We start from the raw sequence: 24,311 nt of genomic DNA on the forward strand, positions 1-24,311 counted from the left end.
AGGCAGCCCATGTCTGGAAATGTTTCTAATAGTGCTCCAAGTTATCAACCATCACAGCAAAACAGGAACAACAACAACAACAACAAAAACTAAGAAGCAACAAAGTCAACAAAAAAATGTGACTTCTGGCATAAGCAACAACAGCTATTATGCTGTTTTTACATATTATCAACTGAGAACAGAGCACTAAAATACAAACTGTGTTTCTATTTAATAAAGCCAAAGGCATCAATTCCTAATAAATGGATTAAAAAAGTCATATAATAAAAACATTCTCTGGGACGCCTGGGTGGCTCAGCAGTTGAGTGTCTGCCTTCAGCTCAGGTCGTGATCCCAGGGTTCTGGGATGGAGTCCCAGGTCGGGCTCCCTGCGAGGAGCCTTGCTTCTCCCTCTGCCTATGTCTCTGCCTCTCTCTGTTTCTCATGAATAAATAAATAAAATCTTTAAAATAAATAAATTAAATAAAAACATTATCAAGTTTTTAACTGAAGACTCACTCTTTTTATTTTGTTTTCTCTTCACAAGCTCCATGTTTCTAACCTGCATAAATTAAGTAAATTCATTTCATTTCTGTAAAAAAAACATTAAAAGTATAACTGCTAGCAAAGCAGTTAATCAATAAGGAAGACCTAGTATATAAGCACTAAGCTGAAAGAATTCCAGCCAAAGACAAAGGAATTTTAATTTCTACATCCTTGATCTGGGTTAATATAGGATTTTAATTAAGCTTTCTGAAATACTCGAATTAGCTCACAGCTTTCTAGATGGGAACCACTGCTCTCTTTAAAGATCTTAACAGGGGATCCCTGGGTGGCTCAGCGGTTTAGCGCCTGCCTTTGGCCCAGGGCGCGATCCTGGAGTCCTGGGATTGAGTCCCATGTCGGGCTCCCGGCATGGAGCCTGCTTCTCCCTCCTCCTGTGTCTCTGCCTCTCTCTCTCTCTCTCTCTGTCTATCATAAATAAATAAATAAATCTTAAAAAAAAAAAAAAAAGATCTTAACAAAAAGGTGCCTGGATGACTCAGTAGGTTAAGCATTTCTGATTCACGATTTTGGCTCAGGTCATGATCTCAGGGTCTTCAGACCAAGCCCAGCGTCAGGCTCTAAGCTGAGCGTGGAGCCCGCTTGGGATTCTCTCTCACCTTCTGTCCCGCCCCTGCTCACTCACTCATGTGCTCTCTCTCTCATTCACTCTCTTAAAAAATAAATAAAAATAAAATAAAGGTCTTAACAAGTATTAGAAGTCAAGGAAATAGAAACCATCCAATTCTGCAATCTTGAAGTACTTGAGAGGTTACATTCTATAATTGACAGATCTTCTAAGCACTAGAAGAACATCTCCAAAAGAAACCAGAGCTTTAAATGATACACTGGACCAGATGAATTTCACAGATATCTACAGAACTTTACATCCAAACGTAACTGAATACACATTCTTCTCAAGTGCACATGGAACTTTCTCCAGAATAGACCACATACTGGGTCACAAATCAGGTCTTAACCAATACCAAAAGATTGGGATTGTTCCCTGCATATTTTCAGACCATAATGCTTTGAAACTAGAACTAAATCACAAGAAGTTTGGAAGGATTTCAAACATGTGGAGGTTAAGGACCATCCTGCTGAAAAAGATGAAAGGGTCAACCAGGAAATTAGGGAAGAATTAAAAAGATTCATGGAAACTAATGAGAATGAAGATACAACCATTCAAAATCTTTGGGATACAGCAAAAGCAGTCCTGAGGGGGAAATACATCACAACACAAGCATCAATCCAAAAACTGGAAAGAACTCAAATACAAAAGCTAACCTTGCACCTAAAGGAGCTGGAGAAAAAAACAGCAAATAGATTCTACACCCAGCAGAAGAGAATTAATAAAGATTCGAGCAGAACTCAATGAAATAGAAACCAGAAGAACTGTGGAACAGATTAACAAAACCAGGAGTTGGTTCTTTGAAAGAATTAGTAAGATAGATAAACCATTAGCCAGCCTTATTAAAAAGAAGAGAGAAAAGACTCAAATTAATAAAATCATGAATGAGAAAGGAGAGATCACCACCAATACCAAGGTTTCCTGCATCCAGTATCTTTGAGCATAAGCTTAGAAGTATTTTACTCATTAGCATTCCTACTGTTTATATTATCTGCCCTAACACAACACTTAGCAAGAGTTCATGTACCAAACACTCTTTTTTAATAAGCACAGGGCTAACACAAAGACCAGAAGTTAAGGCTATGACCAGAAAAAGGCATTAAAAGTTGAGCACCCCCAAATGAAGCTGTTCACAATGGCCATCAACCAGGCAAGGAAACGGACAGGGTGGTCCATTCCTTACTCAATTCTGGAACCTGGCAAGCATTGTATCTTACAGGGAAAAGTAACTGAGAAGAAACCAACTCTAATAAGGTAATAAAATATTAGCAAATGTTATCATCATATAACATACGAAGTGTTAAGCCAAAAGATAGCTTGTACAAACATCATTTTCTTTTGTTTTTAATATTTATTCATGAGAGACACACAGAGGCAGAGACACTGGCACAGGGAGAAGCAGGCTCCATGCAGGGAGCCTGATGCAGGACTCGATCCCAGAACCCAGGGACCCATACCCTGAGCCAGAGGCAGACGCTCAACCACTGAGCCACCCAGGCGTCCCAACAAACATTGTTTTAAAAGTCTAACTGAGGGATCCCTGGGTGGCGCAGCGTTTGGTGCCTGTCTTTGGCCCGGGGCGCGATCCTGGAGACCCGGGATCGAATCCCACGTTGGGCTCCCTGCATGGAGCCTGCTTCTCCCTCTGCCTGTGTCTCTGCCTCTCTGTCTCTCTCTGTGTGACTATCATGAATAAAGAAAATCTTAAAAAAAAATAAATAAAACTCTAACTGGGTAGCTTGTCGCACTTATGTAACAACTTAAAAAGGTTTTATTGCTGTACTCAATATATATTTTACAGATATTAAAATTTAAAATTCCATGACATGAAATTCTGTGACATGGAGATACGTTCATTACTTTCTGCCCATGGATGCCACTGAGTCTCCCCTCCCACCACAGTCATGTCTAAGTCAGAGTCTCTGAAAGAGCCTGGATAGTCACAGAAGCTTTTCATCAGAGGTTTGAGCTTTGAAACTGATGAGAGTCTGAAGAGCCATTTTGAGCAACAGGGAACACTTACAAATTGTGTAGTAATGAGCGATCCAAACATTAAGCACTCCACGGGCTTTGGGTTTGTCACATATGCCACTGTGGAGGAGATGGATGCAGCCATGAATACGAGGCCACACATGGTGAATAGAAGAGTTGTGGAACCAAAGAGGGCTGTCTCAAGAGAAGATTCTCAAAGACCTCGTACCCACTTAACCATGAGAAAGATTTCTGTTGGTGGCATTAAAGAAGCACTGAAGAACATCATCTAAGAGATTATTTTGAACAATACTGGAACACTGAAGTGATGAAATCATGACTGACCAAGGTGGTGCCAAAAAGGGAGGCTTTGCTTTTGTAACATTTGATGACCGTGACTCTGGAGACAAGACTGTTATTCAAAAATACCTTACTGAATGGCCAGAACTGTGAAGTAAGGAAAGCCCTATCTAAGCAAGAGATGGCTAATACTTCATCCAGCCAAAGAGGTTAAAGTGGCTCTGGAAACTGTGGAAATGGTTTTGGTGGGAATGACATCTTTGATCATGGAGGAAACTTCAGGGGCAAAGTGGCTTTGGTGGCAATCGAGGTGGTGGTGGATATGGTAGCAGTGGGGATGTTATAAGGGATCTGGTAATGACAGAAGCAACTTTGGAGGTGGTGGAAGCTATCACGATTCTGGCAATTACAATCAATCTTCAAATTTTGGACCCATGAAAGGAGGTAATCTTGGAGGCAGAAGCTCTGGCCCCTATGGTGGTGGAGGCTAATACTTTGCCAAACCACAAAACCAAGGTGGCTATGGTGGTTTCAGCAGCAGCTATGACAGTGGCAGGAGCTTTTAATTACTAATAGGAAACAAAGTTTAGCAGGAGAAGAGAGCCAGAGAAGAGACAAGGAAGCTACAGGTTACATCAGATTTGTGAACTCAGTCAAGCAAAGTGGTGGCAGGCACACCTGCTACAAAGAAGACAGGTTTTAGACAATACTCATGTGTATGGGCAAAAAACGTGATTAATTGTATAACAGGTTATTTTAGTTTCTGTTCTGTGAAAAGTGTAAAGCATTCCAACAAAGGGTGTTAATGTAATTTTTTTGGCACCCCTGCAGTTGATTGCTAAATGTAACAGTCTGATCACAATGCTGAATAAACATCTTTAAAAAAACTGGGGGGGAAAATTAATTAATTAATTTAAAAAATTAAAAAATTGGGGGGCACCTGGATGGCTCAGTTGGTTGGGCGTTCGACTCTTGGTTTCAAGCTCAGGTCATGATCTTGGGGTTGTGGAATCACAGACTCATGTAAGGCTCCTTGCCCAGTGGGGAGTCTGCTTGGGTTTCTCTCTCTCTTTCTCCCCCACTCCCTCTGCCCCTCCATCTCTGTTGCTCTCACACGCTCTCCCTCTAAAATAAAGAAATCTTAAAAAATAAATAAATAAATAAATAACAATTCTGTGGCATGAATTACAATCACTGCAAGCTAGTGAGTCTAGCTAACTGCCCAACATTCTCCTCAAAAACTTTTGCTGTTCTCCATGCATCTTGTTGCTAACAATATATTCAATAATCATCTACTTTTGTATATAAAGTACTTTTATATAGATGATTATAATAGCAATCAACTTCATTATTTCTTTGTATAGAATCTTTTAAGTTCATCCCTGACGATAGTCATGGTGTAATACAATAAAGCATTTACTTTAGCAGTTCGATGTTAATAGCTTTCTAAATGCCTTTGTCCTATAGTTAAGAAAGTAAGTCTCTAAAAAGGTCACCATATATTTTACCAGATTTTAGGGCGGAGTTTATATGCCACTAATATAGTGGTATTTGGAAATTCTGGAATGCTCAACATCACTCTGTAAATGTCAAAAGTCTAATGTTCACTAAAAGCTCACATGGGGGTGCCTGGGTGACTCAGTTGGTTAAGTGTCTGACTCTTGGTTTGGGCTCAGGTTGTTGATCTAATGGGTTGTGGCATTGAGCCATAAAGCTGTTGAGCACTTCCTCTCTAACAAATAAATGAAACTTAAAAAAATTTTTTTTTAATTAAAGGTCACATGCATACTGTGCATGCGGCAGTGATATATCTAAATATCACAGCAAGTAAGTAGCAAAACTATGCTTAGACAAAATTTGGTAGTGTTCAAAAATTCAGCATTTCAACGGCTTGGAAATTTTCCTAGGGCTCAAATTTACTTTGAAATTGCCAGCCTAAAAAGAGCAGCCATATAATATCCTCCCAAATGGTCTCAGCAACCTCTCTTAAACTACTCTCAGGTAATCCTGTACTTTCCTAATTCCTAACACTGCAGCAGATCTCTCTCTCTCTCTCTCTCTCTCTCTCTCTCTCTCTCTCTCTCTTTGAAGGTTTTATTTATTTATTCATGAGAGAGAGACAGGCAGAGACACAGGCAGAAGGAGAAGCAGGCTCCATGCAGGGAGCCCGAAGTGGGACTCAATCCCGGGACTCCAGGATCATGCCCCGCCGAAGGCAGGCGCCAAATTGCTGAGCCACCCAGGGATCCCCCCAGAAGTAATCTCTTTAAAATTCAAATCTGTTCATAATATTCCGTTTTCTCCCTGTTTTTTGTTTTTGTTTTGTTTTGTTTTGTTTTTTGGAAAATTTCAAACACAAAAATGCTGAAAGAATAGTGAATATCCCACACTCAGTTTCCCATACATCCCTATATCTACCACCTAGATTCTACCATTAACATTTTACTATATTTGCTTTATCAGATACATACCTATCCATTTATCCTTAATCACTTAGTCATAACATATTATGATTTGGTAATAGTTTGTCCAGAATTATTTATGGACTATGTTCAAAAGGCACACTCCTGTAATTTTCTTTTAAATCTATAATGTTTATATTAGGTTTTAATTATTGGGGTTATGCTGACCTAGTGAAAGGAGTTTGGAAGTGGTTCCCCTTTGTCTATTTTCTGAAAGCCTATATAAGTTCGGTGTTATTTCTTCTTAAATACTTGATAGAATTCTTCAATGAAACCATTATGGCCCTAAGTTTTCTTTGTAAGTTTTTATCATTATTCCACTTCTTACTATATGCTTATTCAGACCTAGTTTCAACTTGTGACAGCTTTAGTATATCATTATTTTCAAGAAACTGTCCAGTTATGTTGTTAAATTGTTTGGCATAAGATCTTGTTTCAAAGAATCTGTAGTGGTAAATCCCTTTCATTTCTGATACTAGTAATTTGTATTGTTTTTTATCAGTGTACCAATGGGTTTAACAACATTATTGATCTTTTCAAAGAACCAACTTCTGACTTTATAATTTTGTGTATTGTTTGTTTTTTTCTATTTCACTAATTGCTTCTGGTGTCTTCTTTCTTTCCTTCTATATACTTTGGGAATACCTTGCTCTGTAGTAGCTTCATAAGTTAGGCCACTGTTTTTAGACCTTTTTTCTCTAAAATAGACGTTTAAAGTTACAACCTTCCCTCTACACACTCCATTAACTGTATCCTACAAATTTTCAAAGCACTTTTTAATATACTATTTACCCTAGAATAGTTTTTAAACTTACAGAGAAATTGCAAAAATAGTAAAGTACCATACCCCACTCCCAGTTTCCTGTATTATTTAAATCTTGCATTAGTATGACAGGTTGTCATAATTGACAAATCCATATTGATACATTATTATTAATTTAAGTGCATATTTTATTTTCTCATTTTTTACCTAGTATACTTTTTCTCTTCCAGGATCTCAACCAGGATACCACATTACATTTGATTGTAATGTCTCCTCAAGCTCCTCTTGGCTATGACCATTATCCCACAATTTTTGATGCTCTAACTTTCATTATCTAGTTCAAATTACTTTGTCTCTTGTGATTTCTTCATTCACACATAGGTTTAGACGTGTCACTGAATCTCCAAATATATGGGTTATTTGAGATATCCTGATTTCTACTTTAATCCTATCAAGGTCAAAGAACATATTCTGTATTATTTCAATCCTTTCAAATTTATTGAGACTTGATTTACAACCCAGCATCTGGTCTATAAGTATATTTGGGAAAAGAAGTATATTCTGTTAATAGTTGGGTGGAGATCTCTACTGACTTTTTGCTTGTTTAGTTGTCTATCAGTTGTTGAGTGTTAAAATCTTTATGATTTTTTTAAATTTTATCCATTTTTTAAATGTGTTTTGAGCCTCTGTATTAGGCACATAAATGATTATGTTATGAACTGACCTTTTTGTCATTATGAAATGACCCCCTTAACTCTGGCAACACACTTTATCTTGAACTCTACTTTATCTGATATAAATATAGCCACACCAGCCTTTTTATGCTTACTAACTGAAAGGCATACCTTTTTCCATGCATTTACTTTTAGCCAATTTGTCTGTAATTATTGAATCAGAGCATCTATTCTATTGAACTAAATGAAATTATTGATATGGCTGGATTAGGTCTACCATTATTTCTGTTCGGCTGTACCTCTATCTTCTTGTGGATTATTCACTTTAATTTTTCTACTAGCTTTTTAACAACACTTCTTCGTATTTTTTCCATAGTGAGTGCTCTAGCAATTACAAAATACATCCCACAGTGAATGCTCTAGGAATTACAAAATATCCTTCTCAATTTTACACCTAACTCAATGCTAGTAATTTGCCACTTCACATAATATATACAAACTTTGCTACCATATAGGCCCATTTACCCCCATCTCCCATCCCATGCTTTATCATATGTTTTGTATCTACATTATGTGATGATCTCCACAAGATGCTTTTTAAATTATCATTTGAACAGTTACATGTTGTTTTAAGAAATTAAAAGATTTGTATTTATCCACATATTTACCATTCCTAATGTTTTTTATTTCCTTATGAAGAAGATTGAAGTTTCCACTTCCATTTACCTTCAGACTGAAGAACTTGAGCATTTCTTATAGTGCAAACCTACTAGTTGTGAATTCTCTTGGCTTTCTTTTATCGGACAATATTTTTATTTCACTTTCATTCTCGAAGGCTATACTACTGAATCTGAAATTTTGGTGGATCTGTCAATTTATGCCTTTCACTAAATTGGGAGCTTTTCAGCCATTGTATTTTCAAGTACTTTTTCTTTCCCATTCTATCACCTCTCCTCCTGGGACTTTAATTACCTATGTTAGAATTTTTTAAATTGCCCCCAGGTCCTTGAGAATATGCTCCTTTTCCGCTTTTACTATTCTTCTGTTCTAAATACTGAGTAATTTTTACTGATCTTTAATTTCATAGATTCTTTTGTCAGTTATCTCTATTCTGCCTTTAGCTCATCCAGTTTATTTCCAGTATCGTATTTTTCAACTTTAGAATATCCATTTGGTTATTTAATACCCATTGTTTGTGAGCATATTTTCCTATGCATTGCTTTCCTTTTCTTTACTAATACAGTTACAAAAGTTCCAAATCATTTCCTACTAATTTCAACATTTGAGTACTTTAAGGTTAGTCTCTGTAGATTCGTCTTTTAACTTTCCCTGATATTTTATATATAAATAATTTTGGAATATATGCTGCATGTTGTAAAAGTTATGTTGTGGAAGCTCTGGATTCTCTTACATTCCTCTGAAGAGTGTTTTTACTTTTATTTTTGTTTTAGTAGGTATCTAAATTGGTTGACTCAAACTGCAAACTCTGTCTCTTAGGTAGGTGCAATTTCAATTTAATTCTTTTATTCTTAGCTGAGCTTCTTGGAGTCTGCTCCACACACACATAGTTCAACAGTCTGCCAAGATTTGGGTAGAGTTCTTTCACAGTTTTATGTTTCTCTATGTTCCAGGATTCTCCTCTCACTTCCCAACAGCTGTGTTTGCTTTGAGGCTTATCTTTTGGTTCTTCAGGCCAGAAACACTGGAAGTTTATTGTTATAATTTTAATCATGCTACCTACCTGGCACAGATTGGAGCCATGAAAATGGGAAATCATGCCCATGTAGTTCTGTTCCGCAAGTGTTGATTCCCTTCCAGAATCTGCTTGCTCTGGGTAACTCCCCAGTGAATTTAGTTGTATTATGTACTTCTGATCTCATAGTTGTTATCTGCAAGAGGGTCTACCAGTAGGAGCTTACTAAGCCATGACCAGAACTGGACTCCCATGCTTGCACTTTTGAGAGCCTTCAGCCTGACTAAATGGCTCCAGGCAATGTCCAAGCACGTGGGGCTGATCAAAAAAGACTTACTGTCAGCCCTATGATGGAGTAGGAGGCCTTACTTTTAGTGACAAAGTTGGCTGAGGTCTAGGTGACTCTTGAAAGAGGCAGCTGTCTTTCATGAAATGGCTCAGCATTCTAGTTTACTTCAATTTCACCTTCACCTAAACATACACTTCTATGATTCCCTCAACCATACATTGAAAAAACCAAGCCCCTACACTCTTCTATGTTTTATGCCTCAGTCCCTGACTTTTAAAAGCCCTTCAATGTATCCCATTACTTAAAATAAAAACCAAAATATTTAACAAAGCCCACTTGATAGGACCCTTGCTACTAAGTACTAGGTTTGAGCTACTTTTCCTCTAGATCTCTATACACCAGACAAAAATAGTATTCCCAGTTCTTTCCATCTACCATGTTCCTTCTCCCCCCTTTCATATGTTGGTCCCTCTTCCTAGAATGCTTTTAATTCCTTTCCATCTTGTTAACTACTCATCCTTCAAATAAATCTCAGTCCAAATGTCAGCTACCTGGGGAAGTATTCCTTGATCTCTCAGATTAGGCCATATTCCCTCAAATACACTTCTCTCCTAAAATCACATACTTTCTTCATAACACTTATCACAACTCTGACTATTTCTAATGCTGGAACAGAATAGCAATTCTCAACCATATCAGACCCAAACTCTTTTTTTCTAAAACATTACAGGAATTTTCATTCATACACAAATATGAGGGATTCTTATAACACTCCTCAGTGTGCTCATCAACAAGCTTCCCCAACTGTCATCACACAATTATTCTTTCAAGATATGTATCTTTATTATAAATATTTTGTAATATCTCCTATCCTTAATGAAATGAAATTCAGACCTAATGTAACTTACACAAGTAAAATTTAAAGTATCAATATAATGTTTAACTAAAACAGAAAAGTAATTTATCAGAAAATAGTATATATTTCCAAATATAAATGTTTGGGCATGACTAGATTAAATAATGTAAGACTATGAATGTCACAACTACAAATATAGACTGATAAAGGCACGTTATATTTTGATAAAAATACCAGGAATAGCACAGCTGTCTGTGGTATGATTTTCCAAAATGGGGGCCAACTTTTATAAACTTTCTGAAATAAAGAAAGCACAATCTCTTTACGTACACAGTAACTGTGTTTTATGCAAAAACAAAAACAAAAAACCAGAATTAACATGTAAAACAAATTGGTTCTAGGCCATAAGATCATAAACAGATTTTTCACCTACATGAACATCTTCTGGGACATTTGAAAGTGATGTAAAATGTGTAACAATTTTTTACTGTATAGGATAGGAATGTCCTTTACGTTACAGGATGTCTAACAACCCTGATTTCCATCCACTAAAGTCAGTGTCATCCTCTCAATGATTTTTGAAATCAAAGAACATCCCACAAATTTCCACACCTCCCTAGGCGATAATCTCAAACTCATTAAAAACCACTGCATTAAAGGAAGACAGCAAGATCTCTATAGCCAGACTGCTTGTGTTTGAAACCTGGCTCTATCACTTACTAGTTGTGTGCAATCTTGACCAAGTAATTTAATATTTCTGTGCATCCATAAAATAAAAGTATTATTAGTATCAATATCATAGGGAATAAATAAAAAAGGAATGAGGAATAAATAAAAAATCCACATAAAGCATTTGGCACAAAGCAGGTAGTGAATCTTTGCTATAGTCATTAGTATAATTATTTGCTTAATGACTACTTCTCCCATTAGGAGGTAAGCTCATTGACAGCTAGCAGGAACACCTGTCTTGTTCATCATTTTATTCCTATGAGTTGCCACATCATCTAATATAGAATAGGTACTCAATACTGTTGAATGAATGAATACAAGTTAGCAAAGACATTTGGAATATAAACAATAAAAGCTGGAGTATAACCTTTAACAATATTATTTTCGGTTATGCTACTAAGATACTTCTATATAAGAATGTCAAAATTTATACTAATGGCATACACATAAACATGCAGGGTATCTCTAGTGGGATACCCAAGAAACTGGTAACAGTTACTGCCTGTGGGGAAAAAAACTGAAGGTGTGCAGGTTTTCACTACAGCTCTTTTTGTACTTTTCAAAAAATTAAAACAATAATACACATATACTATTTTTTTTTATTTTTTAACTCATATTTTTATAAACCTCAAAGACTTTAGGCACAACAACCAAGACTGCATAATGCTTCCATGTATAGAACTTTTTTGGAACTCCAGAAATCATCAAGAATTTTGACATGCACGCAGTATTTTGAAATTTCAAAATGGTTCATTATAGACTAAAACATTACAAAGATCTATCCCCATTTAATGACACTCCAAAATGTTTAATATCATTAGATACTGATTACTTGTCCAAAAAGATATAAGGGACAAGTAGCATAACTACTAGGAGTAATAACAATTTTACATTTATATACCAGTTCATAGTTTATAAAATATGGTGGCAAAGCATGAACTTGGAAGTAGATAAAAATACTTAAGTCTATTACCTTGAGTAAATTTTAATCTCTGAATTTCAAATTCCTCTTCTATAAAATGAGATACTACACCTAGTTATCAGGGATTGTTTTAAAAAGCAACAGCATGGGGCACCTGAGTGGCTCAGCTGGTTAAGCACTGGACTCTTGATTCCAGCTCAGGTCATGAATTCAGTTTTCTGAGATGGAGCCCTGCATAGGGGGCTCTGAGCAAGGAGCCTGCTTAGGATCCTCTCTGCCTCTGCCTCCCCCACCCCAATCCCATGCTCTCTCTAATTTAAGGGGAAAAAAAAAAAAGGCAGCAACATGGAGTGCCTGGGTGGCTCAGTTGGTTAAGTGTCCAGATTCTTGATTTCCCTTTGGTCATGACTGCATTGCTGTGGGATGGAGCCTCATAGGGCGGCTGGGGATTTCTCTCCCTCTTCCTCCGCCCCTCCCCTGCTCAAGCTCACTCACTCAATGTCTAAACAAAATTTAAAAAAAAAAAAGGAGCAGCAATATTTTCCAGTAAGCTTTGTCTTTTTAAAGGTAATTATTTATATTTTGAATTGGTAACACTAGTTTTAAATTTTAAAAACACAAAAGGGCTTACATCTGGTTTTAAGGGAAGAAATACAATTTTACAATGAAAAACTCAGATTTACCATTGAACCCACTAACTAATCACAGCATCATTAATAGGGGAAAAACAAGAGTACATAGCTTAAGCTATTATCGTCCCCAAAGTGTTTAACCTGAATCCAATGAAGCATTTACCTGTACTTTTCAGTTTAGCAGTAACCACCTAAGGAATATCACTAGAAATCAATTAGATAAATTCAGACAATTGACCAGGTCTTATCAACAAGTCAGGATGAAAAAAAGAGAAAGGGAGGAAAAAAAGGTGACTTCTAGATTTTATTTATTTGTTTATTTAAAGATTTTTATTTATTTATTTATTCATGAGAGACAGAGAGAGGCAGAGACACAGGCAAAGGGAGAAGCAGGCTCCGTGCAGGGAGCCCAACGTGGGACTCAATCCCCGGTCTTCAGGATCAGGCCCAGGGCTGAAGACGGCACTAAGCCGCTGAGCCATCCGGACTGCCGTAACTTTTAGATTTTAAAACATTTTGAGACACAATAGCCAAATACAATGCATAGACTTTAATTGTAAATAAGATCCAAAACAGAAGGGGGGAGGGGAAGGGCAATTTGGGGAAATTTAAAAATTTTTTTGGTAATCTCTACACCCAACATAGGGCTCAAACTCACAACCCCTGAGATCAAGAGTCACATGCTCCTCTGAGCCAGCCAGGCGCCCCCAATATGGAGAAATTTTAAGAAACACGGGGTATTATATAATATGGAAGAATTAGTTGTTTAGTGTGATTATGTTAACAGGTTAAGCAGGAAATTGTTCTTTTTATTAGAGCTGTATATTAAAGTTACTTAAAGATGTCAGGAATAAAAGCAATGTAACAACAGATTTTTAAATGATCAATTTACATGGATTCAATATAATATTTCCTCCCTTTTTCTGGATGCTTAAAAGTTTCATAAAAAAATTCTTAAAAACTTATACAGAAAATTATTCACTTCCCATTCTTGTTTCCCAGCCACGTGCACCTCCAGTCACTGTTACTAGTTTCTTACATATTCTTCCAGAGATATCCTATACATATATACGCAAATACATAAACTTAAAAAAAAAAAAAAAAAAGATTGCAAAACAAAACCTCTTTTGCACTTTTTTTTTCACTTAATATATGTTGGTTATTACTCAGTCTTAGCACACAGAGGGAGCTGGCTCATTCTAACAAATGCATAATTTATTTAACCAGTCCTCTACTGGTGAACTCCTAGGAACTCTCATTTCTTGGTAGTCTCTTTCAGATTAGATTCTAAGAGGAAAAAACCCAACTGACTCTAAGGTTTCAATAAGAGAGTTAGCATGCTGAGTGTGCAACTGGAATATTCATATTCAAATTCTCTGCCTATGTGTTCTTATACACTGGATACACAAATTAATCTTAAACTTCCCACTAAGATATTCCAATCACAAAATACACAATATGTGTATTTCTCACAGAGCCATTCCTGGTGCCAGAACCAAGCCAGCTAGCACCTACCACTATTCCTTGTACAAGAGCCTCTTCTATAGTAGATTACATATGCTGTGCTCTAACCTAAATAATTACCATTTGCAGTTTTTCCTTTTTAAATATCATCCTTTCAATCAAAGCAACTCCTTCTGAACTAACTCTATCAGATTCCTTCACACCTTCTTACCACCTTCCAAGCCATGTTGAAGTTTTCTTCAAAAACTAGCTAGTACCTTTAAAGGCACCTACCATTTTCTAGACTGAAAAGTTAATTCTAGAAACTAAAACTGTTAGGTAGCTGCTTCTCAAAAATGCTTAGAATATTTAACTTGGTGTATCTGGAAAAAGATGAGCCTTGGCAGATATGCATTTCACCACTTACCCTAGCTAGGTTAGCTTGAGCAAATTGACATCAAACTTTCAGTGACCTAATGTGAAATATGCTTCAAACAAAACAACACAACACTTTCCATTACGGTATCTCATCAATTTTTGTGACAAACCTCAGTGTATTTGGCACATATGCAGCAGATGCCAAATAAGTCCTAACTGAATCAAAATATTATCCTCCATTGTTTCATTCACAACTAAACTGGAGAACAGGGATTTAAACAAGTTTAGGATTTCCCCTGGGGTTTAGAATAGCAAGGGCTCTTAGTGTGCAAAAGTTATTTCGGCTTGAGTAAATTCGATATAAACCACTCTGGTGGATAAAGCACCTATTTGCTAGGGAAGAGAACCTCCCTTAGGTAGAACGGCGGTCGCAAGTTTCTAAAAGCCATGGAAATCTCAAACTTCCCAATAAAATGGTTTACTCTGAGTCTCAAGGATGATTAAACTGAGCAGACTCAAGGGGGAGTGGGGTGCAAAGCATTTCCTCCCCGTAATCACGCACCGAGAACCGGACTAAACATTAAGCTGACACATAGTAAGCGCTCCATAATTAGTAGCTATTATTAAGACGCATCCCACCCGGAGAGAAGACGGAAGGAGGCAAAAGAACGGAGGCTGTCAGTCACTAGAGGTCGAAAGGTGCCCCTGGCCTGTGACCCGTAGGCCTCTAAGCACCTAGACCTACGAGATCCCTGCGGAACCGGGGGCCGAAAGAGGTCGGCGGCCTCCCCGAAAGGTCAAGGTTCTTGCAAGCGCGTTTCCTGCTGGGACTAGCAGCAGAGCCGGAACGCCCCCGCGAGAATCCGTACCCCGAAGCCAGAAGCCCCGTCTGCCTGTAAAACGCGCGGGCTCAGGGAGAGGGGAGGACCGGGGTGCCGCGGCGCCGCAGCCTGCAGGAGCACAAGCCCGGCCGCGCGTCCTGCAGCCCGAAACCTTAGGGGCAGACCACCAGGACCCCGCCGTTCCCAGACGCCCCAACGCAGCCCGGCGCCTCGATACTCACACTCACAGCCGACCCCTCTTACTCCATCGGGCCGCCAAGGTCCCAGCGAGGGAGGTCCCCTAAGCCCCTCTCAGTTTTGGGTCCGGCGGCCCACTCCGGGCCCCCTCCCCCCCGGGCACCACCGCCGCCGCCGCCGCCGCCGCCGCCAGCGCGCAGGCGCACACCGCCGCCGTCACGCTCCTTTTTTTTTTTTTTCCTCTTTGCAGTCCGCCTTTCTCAATAATCTAGCTTTATTTGAACACACAAGAGTGAACAACGGACACAGGGTAAAGAGGCTTTACTGGAAAAGAAAGATCAAAGGCAGGTCGGCTTGCAGAAGTTACTCTGCAGCCCTGAACGCACCTGTGGCCAGCCTCCTTAGTTCCTTTTTCATTCGTTTTGCTCTTTCTGGGCCTCCCTGTTGTTTCTACTCTCTTCCTAAATCACCAGCATTCCCTTTAGGCAGTGGCAATCGTTTAAGCTAAATTTCCAACCACTCCTGCCTTGTAAAACCTACTGATGTTTAATGGAAGGTTCAAGAGCTTGAGGACAGACAGATATGAGTTCAAATCTTGACCTAGCTACTACTAATTTATGACTTTGGGCAAATTACAAGTTTTCTTGGAATCTCAGTTTCTGCACAGTTAAAATTGGGATAATGGTATCTCTCAGGGGGTTGCTAGGATTAAATGACATAATGCAGGTCAAGTGCCTATCTATGAATGGGTGCCTGTCATAAAGCAAAAAAATCCATGAATACCTTTGATGATATTTTTATTAATACTTACCATGTTTATTTCCTTTATTAAATGTAGCCCATATTCATTCTCTCATGATCCTATTTTAGTAACTACAGCTAATCATATAAATCAAGTTACATTAATATTAATAATGGTGTGAAGTGTTACTCCTATATTATTGAAGTTCTAACAATGTCTGTGTTTAACAAGATCTTCAATACCTAAAAACAAAGTAAGCACCTCCCTTCAACTATGTAGAAGTCCAGATTTGTATCTAGAGGACTGAAGAACTATTCCAATTCTGTATTTGTGACATCACAAGTCCTTGAAACACTCAAGGTCTCAGGTACAGGCTCATTCTACTCTATTTCAAAGGTATGCAATGGAAGGACTACTTTACCCCAAAAGTTCAGGGCTATAGTCCAAGGAAAAGCTTGTAGAAGAGTAAGATCAGCCATTGGTGAGCATCAAGGTAATCCTAGATCAGGGTTCCTTCCTTCCTTCCTTCCTTCCTTCCTTCCTTCCTTCCTTCCTTCCTTCCTTTCTCTTTCTTTTTTTTTTCTTTTTTTTTAGGATTTATTCTATTCATTTGAGAGAGAGACAAAGACAGAGAGCAGGGGGTGAGGGGAGGGCAGGGAGTGACAGAGGGAGAGAAGCAGACTCCTAGCTGAGTGTGGAGCCCAGTGTTTGACACCATAATCCCAAAATCACAACCTGAGGTGAAACCAAAAGTAGGACACCGAACTGACTGACCCACCTGGGTACCCCTAGGTCAAGGCTTCTTAACCCCGGCACTATTGATACTTTGGAGATAACTTTTTTTTAGAGGTGAGGAGGGGAAGAGGGAGAGAGAATCTTAAGCAGGCTCCAAGCCCAGCACAGAGCCCAATGTGGGGCTGGATCTCAAAACCCTGAGATCATGACCTGAGCTGAAATCAGGAATTGGACGCTTAACCAACTGAGCCACCCAGGTGCTATTTGGAGATAATTCTTGTGCTGTCCTGTGCATTGTAGGGTGCTTAACAGCATCCCTGGACACTAGATGCCTGTAGTATCTCCCACCTTCATGTCCTTTACATGCCTTTACGTTACATCCTTTACATCCCCCACTCCAATCCCTGTCATCTTCAAAGGCCAAGATGCCTCTGGTTGAGAACCATGGCATTATACCATGGCATTATCCCAACCATAAATAAACTCAACCATACATTTTGTCCACTTCTGCCCAGAAGTGGAAGAAGTGACTGCTGCTTTAGTAAGTCACACAGGAGGTTAGAAGCTGGAGAGTTCACTTTTACCAATCTTATACAGGCCCTTGACACTGCTTAACAGTCCGACTACTTGTTCAAGGTCAACTTGTTCTATCACTTCTGTAACAATATTTCAAAACTCTCCACTTGCCTTAAAACTCCTAACTCCAGGGGCACCTGGGTGGCTCAGCGGTTGAGCATCAGCCTTTGGCCCAGGACGTGATCCTGGAGTCCTGGGATGGAGTCCCACCTTGGGCTCCCGGCAAGGAACCTGCTTCTCCCTCTGCCTTTGTCTTTCCCTCTCTATCTGCGTCACTCATGAGTAAATAAAATCTCAAAAAAAAAAAAAAAAAAAAAAAAAAAACCTCCCAACTTTTCTATTAGATGACATCATCTCCTACTTCATAGAGAAAACAGAGGTCATCAGATGAGAACTTCTTTAACTTCCTGTTACTAAACATAAAACACCTACTTCCTCTTATAATTAGGGAGGTATCTTCTCTCTCTCCCAAAACCATTATTTCTCCTCTGAAATACTTTTTTTTTTTTTTTTTAATTTCCAGCATTGTGCTCTATTCTTTGAGGCGCCTAGAAGAGTTCCTGAACCTGTTTAAAAATCCTTCAGTGGCTCTCTGAGGTCATAGCATAAAGTCCAGGCTCACTAGTCCAAAAGTGCAAAACCTTCCAAGATCGGACCCATTGCCGACTTGACTATTTAAAGCTTATTCTCCACTTCACCCGGAGATATACAATGAGCTGTAAGCCTCTAACTAGGATGAACGACGAGGAATTTACAGAAGGCACTAATGTTCTTAATGGCACACGCTGTTCCCACGGGTTGGAAAAAACTATGGCCCTCCACCCCAGACTTCTGGGAGAACTACTTAGCCTTCCTGATTGGAAAGTCACTTCCTCTGGGAACCCTTCCAAACATCCCTAAGAATAAGGCTCTTCTTTCATTGTGCGCCAAGCCCGCCTCGGACTTTTCCAGTGCCACGCACTGTATTCTATGCACTATAATTTGTTTCCATGTCGATCTCCAATCTAGACAGATTGAAAGGCCCCGGAAGGCAGGGGAGGCATTCTTTTCGCCTTCTTTTCTTCCAGTAAACGGTTTACCCTTAACACATGCTTGTTGCACTTCGGGAGGGATCCGAATTATCCGGGTAACGGGTGAGTCCCCAGGCTCCCCGCCTGCGTGGCAGGGAGATTTAAACCCCTCAGACGCTGATTGGCTCCAGCTCCAGCGGGTGTGTCCGCGCCCGCGCGGCCGAGGAAGTGCGCATGCGCGCGGGCCAGGCGCGCGCAGGCGCCGGGAGGACGCAGGTCCAGGTCCGGTCTGGGGGGTGTCCGAGCCGCTGCCGCGCGAGAGGAGTGGCCGGAACTGCTTGGTGAGCCTTCGGGAGGGGGGTTGAGGAGGCAACTCGGTTGGAGATTGGGATCCAGTCCCCAGAAGCAAGAGTATTCCCGTGACGGTTTAAAACTTGGTGAGGTCGGTCTAAAGGGGAGGGTGGGGGGTGCTCTGGCCCGGACTGGGCAGGTCGGGCCCGAAGCCAGGACCCGAGCTGCCAGGAAACCACCGCGGGGCCGGCGGAGGAAGGGCGGCAGGATGGTCGTTGGTTGAACCCCGCCTCAAAACCAAGCGGAGGTAAACTCCCACTCCCCCACCCCTGCAGTGTTGCTGTGATCGCGATTCATTGTATGTGACCACAGTGATCGGATGACTCTGAGCTGGAGTTTGGAGGTGTCCGAGGTGCGTGGCATTGCAGAGTCCGTGCTCTCTAGGAAAGTCCATCCGCATTCGCGGCTTTGCTGTAGACGCCCGAAGGATCCCTGAAACACCGGATTTTACCATTCCAGGCTGGAGTTGTTGGGGGGGGGGGGGAGGGGCGGGATGTCCTGGAAAGTGCTGTTTCATCGCATCCTTTTTTTTTTCATCTTTAGTCACCACCATTTTAGGAAAGGTAGGTAAGGGTAGAGGAAACCGAAAGACATCAAAGTTGGGAAAAGGAGATGAAAAGGGAGTATCATTTTTGCCTTTTGCTAGTCATCTTCAGGGAGCAGGGGGCAACTGAGGAGGGGTGTTTGGATACTGGCAGCTTCTGACAGCATTCCCTCAGCCGTGTGAAATAACGTAGCTTCTCAGTAGCAGGTATTTCAAGAGCTGAGAGCAGTATTACTCCCTCTGCCCTTATGTCCTTAAGACTGGCTTTCAGATGTGCCAGTAAAAAATACAGCAGATACGACCAAATAGAGATGGCTCTCCAGCGTTCTTGCCTAGCCTGGAAAATCCCAGACTTGAAATTCATGGCACATCATTAGCTAGACTGCTTTGAGACGTAAACTTAAAGTAGTTCATAGTAAGATTTCGAAAAAAACGAATGTTCTTCCCCCATCACAGTTGATGCCTAATGCATCTAATGGTCAGCTGTCATTCGTTCCTTTGGCAAGAGATAATGAGAAAGACACATTCATATAAATATTAGCAAGTATTAGGAAGAACACCTCTGCTCACATTATCATGCTTTTTTTTTTTGACAGGTCATGTGAAAGTAAATAGAATGGTCATATAACAGCCTACAGCTCAAATATTTATCTTATTACTAGGCTGTTTTGTTTTGTTTTGTTTTGTTAGGTGCTTGTGGTTTTTGTTAGGTGCTTGTGGTTATTCTAGTTCCAGGATAGCAATGCCTTATTGTGCCATTATTAACAGTATGGCACTCTTTCCTTTAAACAGTAGTATTTCTGTATGCATCTTAGTGTTTGTTGCTTTTATTTTAAATGAGCTTTAGCATAGTAAAGGATCACTTAACTGAAGGTCACATCACTTCTAATCATTCAGAACACAACCTTAAGCCGAGAAGGAAGGAAGCAAGCAAGCAAACAAACAAAAAACAGGCCCTGTGGTTCATGGGACAGCTGTCAGTATTTCACTCCTCGTGAACCATACCACCATCATAAATTTTGCCTTTTAGAAGATTGTGTTATTTTGATTCATGTTTTTAATAGATTTGTTTTCAACACTACCTTCTTCCAGAGTGATAACCTGTGAAGTCATGGTTTTTATGTATACCTTTTTCTAGTATGCATTATAGTAAATATGTAACTTAAATAACTGTTGCTTACGTAACAGCTGAAATGATCTAGTGTTCTTGCTCTGCACTCTGGAAAATACTGCTTTGGAACTAACCTACTCATTTTTGAAATAAAGTGAAGATTGGACTAGGCTAGTGGACTTCAAAATTCTGTGAACTCAATGGTGGCATTCACTATTGTGACACGATTCTAGCAAGTTTACTTATCTTGTTTCACCAGATGAAAGTAGATTAGAATAGCAAAAGGGAAAAAGAGGATGTTTGCTCTAACGACATTTTTGTGAAATCAGCTGCCTTTTTTTTTCCCTTCTGAATTAAGGTGCTTTTTCTCTCTTGCTTTGGTTCCTGTCTTAAAGCATTCTGGAAGTCTGTTTTTTTAGTTGTGTTTGTTCTTAGTGTTATGTATTTTTTAGTGTTTATAATATATGATGTTGCTTGCTTTCAGTAGTGCTGAACTTTTTTATTCTAGTGCTATATTTGGATTCCGGTTCTGTAGATTGAGAGAAGACCAGATGACAAAGACTGGTCTTTTCTTTCTTGTGGATAGAGACTTGAAACAGATGGATCCAGTGCCTCCAACAACTGGAGGAAGTGGATTGTAGAGCCAGGAAACAGCATGTACTGTTCCTTTTGTAATATTAGTGGTGGAGGTGGTGTTCCGTTTGCACTCATTTAAATTCACTGACATTTTGGTTTTGATTCCAATTTAGGTTGTATTGCTACTAATATATTTAAATCACTGATAAGTATATTTCTGTGGAATCCTCCCATTGTCTCGATTTTTGTGAGATCTGTAACTTGGATTTAAATTTATTTGAGCAAGGCTTTGACAATTGAGTTTACCTTTAGATGGCCTCTTAAACTTGTAAAATAAAATCCAAACTTCTTGGTAGAGAATACATACAAGCCCTTCAAAACCTGTCTTCTGTGTCTCCCTTTTAAAGCCACCCTGCCCACTCTGTATACATATATAATATATTCTGGCATGATTACTGAGGTCTTACATTGTGACACTTTTTTGATAAGTCTAAAATCACAATTTTTTTAGGGTTGATCATGCTTGGATTTTGATTCTCAAAATCACAAGAGATGTTTAGTAATTATGAAAAATTATAATAGAAATAGATAGGAATCATAAAAATTATAATTCCTCTTTAGATGGTATTCCACTGAAATCTCCTAAATAAAACCCTCATTAAGCAGCCACAGATCAGTCTTGGGAGCCAGTGCTTTCCAGGTGATGATAGCAGCCCTGTCAGAGGTGGCAGGGGTACAGCAACAAGGGACAGAGTTTTGGGATCGTCAGGGGCTTTGTGGACTTACCCTCAGCATGGAGAGCGCCACCCTGCCTCACTCAGCGTGGACGTGCTTCTACTCTGGGAGTGCGTGATTCTGCCCCCCTGACAGCTGGACACAAACCCGTGGACAGCCTAGTCGTGGAGTGACATAGCACAGGGTAATGTGTTGTTTTAAAATCTGAACTGATGTTGCTTTGTTCTTCGGATTCCACACTGATGGTGGAATGTGTCCTCTTCAGGACACATGTTCCTTGCACACTCTTTTTCTCTTGAGATTTTCTTTCACCCCCTTCACATGTCTTTTCTCATGACCTCCTAGAACTGGATTGGGGCAATGCATGGACAGAACAGACACTGTTTGCTCTTGCACAAGAGCTCATGGGAGCTGAAAAATCTTGCTGCTTTCCACTGTATCTTGTTTTCATTATTTATAAATGTTGCTTTTAAACTGGAAAAAAAGAAAAAAGAAGAAAAATAAAACTCTATCACTTTATTCAGTCTCCCTTGTCCAAGAGATTCATCCTGAGATGAAACTCCGTGAGACAAGAACCTTGCTCTTCTACTTCAGCTCCAGGGGAAATAGCTATACTGTGGATTATCTGAGACCTATGAACCCATCGGGCTGTAGAGATCAATAAAGATTGAACACTACATACCAGCCAAGGTTTAAATGCTTAGGATGAATTAACTCAATCCTTAAAATGCTCAAAATAAACATTATATTCTCATCTAATGAAAAAAACCCTGAAGCACAGAGAAGTAAATTAAGCAACAGTCAGGATTTAAAAACATGTCTCCAAGTATTGGGCACTTAAACACTACACTGTATTGCCTTTTGTATGAAGAAGAATGTCACTTTTTTTTTTTTTTAATTTCTTTCTTTATTTGAGAGAGAAGGAGCATGAGCAGGGGGAGGGGCAGAGGGAGAGGGATAAGTAGACCCTGCTGAGGATGGAACCTGCCATGGGGCTTGATCGCAGGACCCTGAGATCATGATCTGAGCCAAAAATCAGATGTGCCACCTACTGAGCCACCCAGCCACCCCAAGAATGCCACTATATTAACCTACCATGGAGAATATTCTTTTCCAGGGACCTGAGTTCTCTATCTTTGGCATCTGTTTCCTAGTATCATAATGTTTGAGAAGCTAACCAGAAAGGTTCTAAGTGAATTTGGAATCAGAGCCAAATACTTGGATGACTTGGGTTAGTATTTCATTCAGGCAAGGTAAAACGCCTTGCTAGTTGATCCTGCCTCACACTTGATGTCTTCCTTGGCATGTACCATACTTAATTAAGTCTGCTAGATTGTATGTCTCTCCTACTTGGAGAATGAATGCTGCATTCATGAGCCTCTTGCTTAACTCTTACAGAGCATCTCTTTTCTGTTTTCATAGCTTTTCTTTTAGATGGTGCTAATATAATTGATTATAACCACATGTAGATCTACCTTCCCAGGATTATATTCTGGTCACTTAGAGTAGAATTATGGAAATTCCAGGGTTGAGCAGGATTTGAAAACTAGGTGTTGGACTTCAGCAATTAAGTTATAAACAGTACTTCTTTAAAACTGAAGTGTAATTTTGATCTTTTTGGTTCTTGATTTTAGTGGTATTTTCTCAGCAGTATGGTTTCTGTCTTGAATCATGTGCTTCAGTACTCTTTGAAACCAAGGCGTTTAATACATATGATATAGTGGTATACTTCTTACACTTGAATGGTTTTTGAGTTTTATAAGAATGGTAACATTGTTCTCATAGAAGGAAGTAGAAAGGAAGCGAGAGAGGAAGTAAAAAGAGGAAACTAACCTTAACATAAATAAAGCTCCATCTAAATGTCTTTAGAAAGAATTAAATTTCCTAATCAGAGCAGGGACTCTTTTTGGTGTAACCTAGACTATTTTGAGTATTGTACACCTGTACTTTTTGTCCATGGGCATCCTTCCTTCCTTTTGTCCTCCCTTCTTTTTGTTTTTTTAAGAAGATGTATTTATTTTATTTATTTGAGAGAGAGGGAGAGACAGCAAGAGAGCATACAAGCAGGGGGAGCAGCAGAGGGAAAGGTAGAAGGGAGCCTGATGCAGAGCTTGAACCCAGGACCCCAGGAGCATGACCCAAGCTGCTGAAGGCAGATGCTTACCTGACTAAACCACCCAGGTGCCCCTCCTTCCTTCCTTCTTTATGTGTGAACATTTTTTTTTTCTTAAGGCTCCGTACCCAGCATGGAACCCAACTTGGGGGCTTGAGTTCACAAACCTGAGATCAAGACCCAAGCTGAAATCAAGAGTCAGACGCTTAACTGACTGAGCCACCAAGGCACCCCTATGTGTGAACATTTTTAATGTTTCGTATTAAAATGAGATCTAGGGACACCTGGGTGGCTCAGCGGTTGAGCGCATCTGCCTTCAGCTCAGGGCATGACCCTGGAGTACCAGGATCAAGTCCCACATTGGGCTCTCTGCGTGGAGCTTGCTTCTCCCTCTGCTTATGTCGCTGCCTCTCTCTCTGTCTCTCATGAATAAATAAATACAATCTTTACTTTGAAAAATGAGATCTAAGAGCAACAAACATATTCCTAAAGAAAAACTAAATTCTTTTACCCTATAAGTGATGGCCTATGTCT

The 24,311-nt window shown here is 39.7% G+C and overlaps 2 protein-coding genes across 15 annotated transcripts in view; one reads left to right on the plus strand and one right to left on the minus strand.

The window, feature by feature from the left end:
• ZNF106 (zinc finger protein 106) overlaps positions 1-15,488 on the minus strand; it is a 64,673-nt gene extending 49,185 nt beyond the window's left edge. For 3 of the 5 annotated variants that reach the window (XM_072738367.1, XM_072738368.1, XM_025998550.2), the window contains exon 1: positions 15,329-15,463. The gene's annotated coding sequence lies outside the window, so the exon portion shown is untranslated. Of the gene's footprint in view, positions 1-15,328 lie in introns of all 5 variants that reach the window. The other 2 variants (XM_072738366.1, XM_025998549.2) reach the window with 1 other exon arrangement.
• Positions 15,489-18,545: 3,057 nt separating this feature from the next.
• Positions 18,546-24,311, plus strand: part of SNAP23 (synaptosome associated protein 23) — a 41,372-nt gene continuing 35,606 nt past the window's right edge. For 2 of the 10 annotated variants that reach the window (XR_011997647.1, XM_025998554.2), the window contains exon 1: positions 18,570-18,688. The gene's annotated coding sequence lies outside the window, so the exon portion shown is untranslated. Of the gene's footprint in view, positions 19,051-24,311 lie in introns of all 10 variants that reach the window. The other 8 variants (XM_072740617.1, XM_025998556.2, XM_025998557.2 and 5 more) reach the window with 7 other exon arrangements.

The sequence above is a fragment of the Vulpes vulpes genome, chromosome 15 (assembly GCF_048418805.1).
Source record: "Vulpes vulpes isolate BD-2025 chromosome 15, VulVul3, whole genome shotgun sequence".
Taxonomy (NCBI): Eukaryota; Metazoa; Chordata; class Mammalia; order Carnivora; family Canidae; genus Vulpes; species Vulpes vulpes.